The sequence below is a fragment of the Mustela nigripes genome, chromosome X, assembly GCF_022355385.1.
Source record: "Mustela nigripes isolate SB6536 chromosome X, MUSNIG.SB6536, whole genome shotgun sequence".
Classification (NCBI taxonomy): domain Eukaryota; kingdom Metazoa; phylum Chordata; class Mammalia; order Carnivora; family Mustelidae; genus Mustela; species Mustela nigripes.
In genome coordinates this window covers 44,373,863-44,382,923 of record NC_081575.1, presented here as the reverse complement: position 1 = coordinate 44,382,923, position 9,061 = coordinate 44,373,863, and the positions used below count along the sequence as shown (strand labels likewise).

At 32.8% G+C, this 9,061-nt stretch overlaps 1 pseudogene; it reads left to right on the top strand.

Annotated features, from left to right (window-relative positions):
* Nucleotides 1-5,102: 5,102 nt before the first annotated feature.
* On the top strand, nt 5,103-5,263 carry LOC132007048 (large ribosomal subunit protein eL39-like; annotated as a pseudogene).
* Nucleotides 5,264-9,061: the final 3,798 nt, after the last annotated feature.

Here is a 9,061-nt window from a genome sequence, read left to right as displayed (position 1 = left end):
GTTTTTTCTCTTCCCCTGATTGACTCACTTCACTTAGCATTACACCCTCTACATCCACGCATGTTGTTGCAAATGGCAAGATTTCATTCTTGTTTATGGCTCAGTAATATTCCATGGTATATATATATATATATATATATATACCACTTTTTCTTATCTATAGATGGAAACCTGGGTTGCTTCCAGATTGGCTATTGTAAATAATACTGCAATAAACAGAAGGGTGCATATATCTTTTCAAATTAGTGTTTTTGTTTTCTTTGGGTATATACCCAACAGTACATTACTGTATCATATGGCAATTCCATTCTTAATTTTTTGAGGAATATCATTACTATTTTCCACAGTGACTGCACCAATTTGCATTCCCAGTACTGGTACAAAAGGGTTCCTTTTTATCCACATCCTCACCAGCCCTTGTCATTTCTTGTGTTTTTATTTTAGTCATTCTGATAGATGTAGAGTAATATCTCATTGTGATTTTAATTTGCATTTTCCTGATGATGAGTAATGTTGAGCATCTTTTCATGTGTCTGTTGGCCATCTGTTTGTCTTCTTTGAAGAAAATGTTTATTCAGATCCTCTGCCTGTATTTTTAATCGGATTGTTTTTGGTGTTGAGTTGTATAAGTTCTTTATATATTTTGGATATTAGTCCCTTGTTGGATATGTCATTTGCAAATATCTTATCCCATTCAGAAGAATATCTAGCTCTAATTTTTTATTTGAAATTTCAATTAATTACAGATTCCCATGCAGTTGTAGCAAAATGAAACAGAGATATTCCACTTACAGTTTTCCCATACTCCCCCAGTGGTAACATTTTGCAAAACTGTAGTATAATATCTTGACCCAATTATGAACATTAATCCACCTATCTTATTCATATTTCCCCAATGTTACTTATACTTATTTATGTGTATGTGTGTGTATTAACTTCTGTACAATTTTATCACCTGTGTAGATTCATGTATCCACCACAATATTTAAGGTAGTAAATAGCTCCAAAACCACAGTGATCCCTCTTTAACCCCACTCACATTCCTCTCACCCCCACACCCCTATCACTAACAACTGGCAACCACTGAGATATCCCTCAATTTCTAAAAGTTTGTCATTTCAAATGTTTATATGAGTGGTATCATATAGTATGTAACTTTTGGGGGATTGTCTTTTTTCACTCAGTATAAATACCTGGACTGCGTCCAAGTTGTTGCATGCATTAATAGTTCATACTCGTTTATTATTCAGTAGTAGTCTTTAATTTCTACAAATTGTTTATTCACCTGTTTGAGAACATCTAGGCTAATTCCACATTTTGGCTAAGACAAATAAAGCTTCTATGAACATTAGTATAAAATTTTTTGTGTGAACATAAGTTTTCTTTTCTCTGAGATACATGCCCAAGAGTACAATTGCTGGGTGATATGATAATGTATTGCAATTACTTGTTAAGGTTTTTTTTTTTAAAGATTTTAAAAATTTATTTATTTGACAGACAGATCACAGGTAGGCAGAGAGGCAGGCAGAGGAGAGAGAAAGAGGAGGAAGCAGGCTCCCCACTGAGCAGAGAGCCCGATGCGGGGCTCAATCCCAGGACCCTGGGATCATGACCCCAGCCGAAGGCAGAGGCTTTAACCCACTGAGCCACCCAGGTGCCCCTTACCTGTTTAGTTTTATAAAAAAAACTGCTAAACTGTTTTCCAGTATGTCTGTAGCAGTTCCACACCAGCAATATATGAATGATTGAGTTTCTCTACATCCTCGCCAGCATAGGTGTTGTCATTATTTTTTTTTATTTTAACCATTCTGATAAATATGTAGTAATAACTCAGAATGATTTTAATTTGCATTTCCCTGATGTTTAATTACAGAAAGAATTTTTATGTTTGCTTAAAAAAAGAATTATGTTTGCTTGTCATTTGCATATATTTTTCAGTGGAAATGTCTGTTCACATTTTTTGTCACTTTCTAATCAGATTCTGTGCTTACATTTAATTTTTGAGTATTTTTATGTATTTTAGATATTGTTCCTTATTAGACAGATGTCGTGCAAATACTTTCTCTTAGTCTGTAACTTGCTTTTCATCCTCTTTACATGGTCTTTTATTGAACAAATATTATTAAGTTTGACAATGTCCAATTTTTAAAATTTTTCCTTATATGGATCTTCCTTTAGGTGTAAAGTCTAAAAATTTTTTGCCTAGACATAGATACAAAATTTTACTTCATTTCTCCAAATGTTTTATAGTTTTAGATTTAAGTCTATAATACATTTTGAGTTAATTTTTTTAATATCAAGTGTGAGGTTTATGTCAAGTTTCATTTTTTTCTTTTGATGTCCAATTGCTCCAGGACCATTTGTTGAAAAGGTTATGTTTTCTCTACTGAATTACTTTTGTACCTTTGTCAAAAATAAGTTGAGCATATTTGTGTGGGTCTGTTTGGGGGGGGGGCTCTTTGTTCCGTTTCATTGATATATGGGTCTTTCCCACTACTGATACCATGCTGTCTTGATTACTGTAGCTATATAGTAAGCCTTAATACCAGGTGGAACTCCCACTTTCTTCTACTCTGTCAAGATCATTTTATGTATTTCAGGGGCCTATGTTTTATCATATAAGTGTTGGAATAAGCTTGTCTATGTCCACTAAAACATTGCTGACATGTTATCATAATATATTAAACTTATAGATTAATTTGGGGAGAACCGACATCTTTACTATGTTGAATCTTCCAATCCGCGAACACAGTATGTCTTCATTTGTTTTGGCCTACTTTAAATTATCAGTCTTTTGTAATTTCTGCATATGGATACCGTACATGTTTAGTAAATTGTAAACCTAAATATTTTATTTTCTTCGTAGTGATTTTAAATGGTATTGTGTTTTTAAGTTTGGTTTCCTCATGTTCATTGTTAGTATGTGATTGGTTTTTGTGCACTAATCATGTATTATGGCTCCTGGCTCAACTAATTTAATAGTTCTAGGATTTTTATTCTTGATTCATTGGGATTTTCTACAAAGAAAATCATGTCATCTGTAAATAGGGACAGACGTTTTGCTTCCATTCTAACCTGTATGCTTTTATGTCTTTCTCTTGCTTTATTGCATTGACTAGATTCCAGGAGTATATTGCATTAGAGAGGTGAGAGTGAGCATCCTTGCCTAGTTCCTGATCCTAGTTAGCAAAAAGCATAAGCATTCAGACTTCCACCATTGAATATGTGTAAATTGTAGGTTTTTTATATAAATATCCTTTATCCCTTGAGGAGGTTTCCCTCTATTTCAATTTTTTGAGGTTTATTGTTATGAATGGGTGTTTTATATTGATAGCCGCTTTTTGTACATGAATTACTATAATCATATGATTTTATTCTTTAGCCTGTTGTTTTGGTGGATTATAGTGATTAATTTTTGAAATGTTGAACAAGCTTTTCATATCCAGAATGAAACTCACTTCACTATGATATATAATTCTTAATACATTTTTGGATTAGGTTTACTAATACTTTGTTAAGGGTGTTTGCATCTAGGTTTATGAGAAATATTGACCTGAGAGTTTCTTTAATTTCACTGTCTTTTTCTTTTTTTTTTTTAATTGGATTAACACTGGTCTCATAAAATGAGTTAGGAAGTGTGCCATCCTTTTCTGTTTTGTAGGAAAGATTATGTAAAGTTGGTGTTAATTCTTCAAGTGTTTGGATAGAATTTTACAAGGAAACCATCCAGACATGTAGATTTCTATTTTGAAAGCTTTTAAATTATGAATTCATTTTCTTATACGGTTATAGAATTTTTCAGATTGCCTATTTCATCTTGGTTGTGTTATGATAGTTGGTGCTTTTTGAGGAATCAATCTGTCTTATTTAGGGACGACTGGGTGGCTCAGTCGTTAAATGTCTGCCTTCAGCTGGGATCCTGATCCCAGGATCCTGGGATCCAGCCCCGCATTGGGAATTGGCCACGGGAGGCCTGCTTCTCTCTCTCTCTCCCACTCTCCCTGCTTTTGTTCCCTCCCTCGTTGTGTCTCTCTCTGTAAAATAAATATAAATAAAATCTTTTTAAAATAAATAAATAAATTGTATTTATTTGTATAGAGTAATTTGTAGTATTTCCTTTTTTATTCTTTTACTGACTGCAATAAATGGGTGATATCCCACTTCATTTCTGATTGGTGATTTGTAAGTTCTCTTATCTTTGTCAGTCTTGCTAGAAGTTTATCAATTTTATTGATTTTTGGAAGAACCAACCTCTGTTTACTTGAATTTTCTAGGGTTTTCTTGCTTTCAATTTGATAATTACTACTTTATCTTTATTACTCTCTCCCTTATGCTTAGTTTGGGTTTATTTTATTCTTTCTTTTTCTGGTTTCTTAAGTTTGGAACTTAGATTATTGACTTTAGTACTTTTCTCCTTTCCTTTTAAAATTGAAATATAATTGATGTTGTGTAAGTTTAAGGTCTATAATGTGTTGATTTGATGCATTTATGTATTACAGTATGATTCCCACCATAGCATTAGCTAACACCTCAATCTCACTGCATAATTATCATTTATTTTTTGTGGTGGGAACAAGTAAAACTAGTCTCTTAGCAACTTTGAAGTTTATAGTACAGTATTGTTGGTTATAATCACAATGCTGTGCCTTACCTCTCCAGGTCTTATTTATCTACTAGTTCTAAGTTTGTACCCTTAAACAATACCTCCCCAGATCCCTAACCTCCTTTTTTCTTTCCTTTTTCGAATTTTAGATTTTTTTATTATATTAAGTAAAATTACCAATTTTATTCACTGTGTCACAAGGTATATTTTTCTTTATTGTATATTTACAGAAAACTAGTAACATCCCTGTGGATTGATCGGTTAATTTTAGATATGTCAGTCAGGAAAAAAAGAATGTTACTTTAAGATATGAGTGAAATTTATAAAATATAAATTGCAGTTACTATGCTAATTACTTAGATACCAAGTTAAGAGGTATATATTCTATATAAAATTTTAATCAATTATCAATCAGTTATTCAATCAAGAATAAAGAATTTTAAATCAACAAAGGAGAGGCTCTTTTTCTCCACCATTGTGGTGTATGTGATTGACTATTCTTGTCATCTTTTCTCACAAGACTTTCATGATCAAGCGGTTCATGGCCAAGAAATAAAAACAGAATTGTCCCATTCCCCAGCGGATTCAAATGAAAAAGATAATAAAATCAGGTACTACTCCAAGAGGAGGCATTGGAGAAGGAATATACTGGGTCTGTAAGAGATCACACGTGAGAAGGTACATATATTTATGCTGTAGGAAGATCACATGTTCATATCCTATCACTTTGTAACATCACTACTACTTGAACAATGACATGTTTAACTGGAGAAATGATTTTTCTGTTACTATACTTCTTTACCAGTGGATTGGTTGAGTAGTAAATATGTGAGACCTTTCATTTAAAAAAAAAGGAGAGGAAAAGAGTTATAAATAAAAATACATTTATACTGTCTTTTATATTTATCTATCCAGTTATCTTTACTGGTTCTCTTTATCTTGTGTGTGTGTGTGTGTGTGTGTGTGTGTGTGTATTTTAGTTACTGTGTAGTATTCTTTTATTTCACCTTAAAGTTCCTTTATTTTCTCATAGGTCAGGTCTATTAGCAAGGAATTCTCTCATTTTGTACTTACCTAAGGATACCTTGATTTCTTCTATTTTTGATGGACAGTTTTCCTGGATATCAAATTCCTGGTTCACAGTCTTTCTTTCAGCACTTTGAATACGTCATATCACTGCCTTTTAACTACCATGATTTCTGATAAGAACAAAATAATTATTCTTATTAAGGATCACCTTATGTCATGCATCACTTTCTTCTTGCTGCTTTCAAGATTTTTTGTTTTGGACTTTTGAAAGTGTCTATGATGTATCTAGGTGTGGATCTCTTTTGGCTTACCCCACTTGGAGTTTTGTGAGCTTCTTGGATATTCATATTAATGGTTTCCATCTATAGAAGGTTTGGAGCCATTATTTCCTTGACTATTCTTTCTCCTCCTTTTTCTTCTCTCCTTCTGGGACTCTCATTATATATCTGTTGGTACAATTGACAATGCCCCACAATCTCTTGAGGCTCTGTAGATTTTTTCATCATCCTTTTTTCTTCATGTTCCTCACACTGGAGAATTCCAATTAACCTATCTTTAAGTCCACAATTTCTTCTGCCAACTCATTTCTGCAGCTGAACTCCTCTAACATACTTTTCCTTTTAGTTCCTGTGTTTTTCAACTTCAAGATTTCCATTTGGTTGTTTTTTTTTTTAAATGTCTCTTTATTTATATTCTATATCTTAACGAGATATTATTTTATTTCCCTTTAGTTCTTTAGGCATGTTTTCCTTCAGTTCTTTAAACACATTTAGCTGATTTAAAGTCTTTTCTTGGTAAGTCCAATGTCGGGTTTGAGACAGTTTCTATCTATTGCTTTTTTTTTCCAGTGTAAGTCATACTTAACTGTTTCTTCTTATGTTGCATAATTTTTTTGAAAACAAAATGTTTTAAACAGGTGGCAACTCGGGAAATCACATTTGCTCCACTCCCCAGGGTTTTCTTGTTGTTGTCATTGTTACAGTTGTTTATTATTGCTGCTACTGCTATTGTTCTAGTTTGTTTATTCAGTGACTTTCCAAACGAATTTTCTAATGTCTATTTTCTTTGTCATGTGTGACCACTAGAGTCTTTGGTAGGTAAGCTTAATGGATATCTAATGATTGGACAGAGATCTCCTTAAATGGCTTACACCTATAAATCTCCCAGTCTTTGCCAAGGGGCTGTGTGTGTTTGTGTGTGTGTGTGCTGAAGCAGGCCTTCACTCCTTTGGAAGGCAGTTTGCAACAGTATCTTATTCTTCACTTCCTGTTTGCACAAAGCCTCATGATCAGCCAAAGGTAATAAAATACAGCTTTCTCAGATCTGTCTTGGGCATGTACACAGCCCTATACCTATACATGGCATTCTAGTTCCTTAGAATATGTGTGTTTGTCAAAGCCCCGTACCAATGCCACAACACATGATTTTCCTCTGAAGTTTTTTAAGGTGACTCCTGTTTGTCCTTTTAAAAGGCACCTCCTTGGGAAGCTATGACACTACACTATTACCATGGATTGTATTTGACAGATGCTCTGGGGATAAGAATTTTTTTCACTGAGCAACTTGCCATGTTCATTTAGGACAAGCATTTTGAATCATTTTGAATACAGCTTGATTTTCAAGAAGCTACCAGACAGGTCAAATAGTAATAGCTCTCTGAGGATAGGGCTTTTGGGGGAGTACCAAGTTTGTTTTACCACCTTCAGTAGCTGATATGCTGCTAGTTTTCACATCTAATGTGTTTACCAGTCCCCTGATTTTAAAGAATCAAGTAGATCTAGGGAGGGGAGGATGAAGCTAGGCAAGATAAAATGTCACAAAGTTCACAGTTCTTACTTAGATTTGACTGATTTTCTTGGCTTCTTGAATTGTTACAGCCTTTTGTTAATTTCCAAAGTCCTGAGTTTATTGATTTTGATGTTTTTCAGTCAGCATTCTTATTATTTATATAAAGGAATAGATTTTCAAAGTTCCTCACCCTAATAGTGTTTCTTGTCAAAAGTGCTTCTCTAGTGTGTATTATTAAAATCCATAAAGGTAAGACTTTTGAAAATAAGAACATACATTTAGTAGGATGAATTAAACAGATATTACCAATATTTAATTAAAAAGTAACAATGACATGTTCTTTCTGTTCCATGATACAGTTAGATATTTTTTTACTTTCTGTTCCTTCTCCATATTTGTCTGAACTATCTGAAGACTTTAGGACTTACTTCTTTTGTATTATGTAATGGAAAATCTGAACACAATCAACTTAGAAGATAATTAAAGACCACACAATGGGGAAAAGAAAGTCTCTTCAACAAATAATGTTGGAATAACTGGATCTCCGTATGCAAAAGACTGAAGTTGGACTCCTCCCTGAAACATATGCAAAAATTAACTCAAAACTGAATATAGACCTAAATTTAAAAAGTAAAAAAATAAAACTATTAAAGCAAAACATAAGATAAATCTTTGTGTCCTTGCTTTCAGGCAATGTTTTCCTAATACGACACCAAAAATACAAATTATGAAAGAAAAATAGCTAAAGAGGACTCCATCAAAATTAAAAACCTTTGTGTTGTAAAAGGCATCAAGAAAATGAAAACCCAAGAAACCAAAACTACTTTAGGATGATATGCTCTAAATATCTTCATTGTGAAGCAACAAAAAATTGGAATGTGACCATATTTAGACCGTCACATACTTCTCTTTCATTGTAAATTATCTGGAATATAATTTACAGATTCAAATTACATTTTTAAGCTTTAAGGAAATAGCTTTCTTTGTTGTGAAATCCCATTAAAATAGATAATGTTAATTGATGCAAAAAAATGAAAATGAAAACCCAGCCCTCAGAATGGAATAAAAGATTTGCAAACCACATATCTTCTAAGGGACTTATATCCAGGATATATAAAACCTTTTACCACTCAACAATAAAAAGACAAATAATCTAATTCAAAAATGGTCAAAGGATTTGTTGAAGACGGTGTGGAGAAATTGGATCCATGATCATACACTGCTTTTGGGAACATAAAATAGTCCAGCCTCTTTGGAAAACAGTTTGGCAGTTCCTCACAATCTTAAGCATAGAATTACCATATGCAACAATTCTATTCCTAAGAGAAATGAAAACATTTGTTGAACAAAGTAGGATAGTTAAACAGATATTTAAAAAATATTTAATCCTTTCTCAGCTTTTTGGTTAAGATTAAGTGTACTAAATATTTAAAACTTATTTAAAATAACATTACTAGTAATAGCCAAAATGTAGAAACTATCCAAATTTCCATCAACTGGTGAATGGATAAAAAAATGTCATATAACCACACAGTGGAATATTAATTGACAATAAAAAGAATTAAAGTACTGATACAAGCTACAGCAAGGATGAACCTTGTGTAAACATCATGCTAAGTGAATTAATCCTGTCACGAAAGG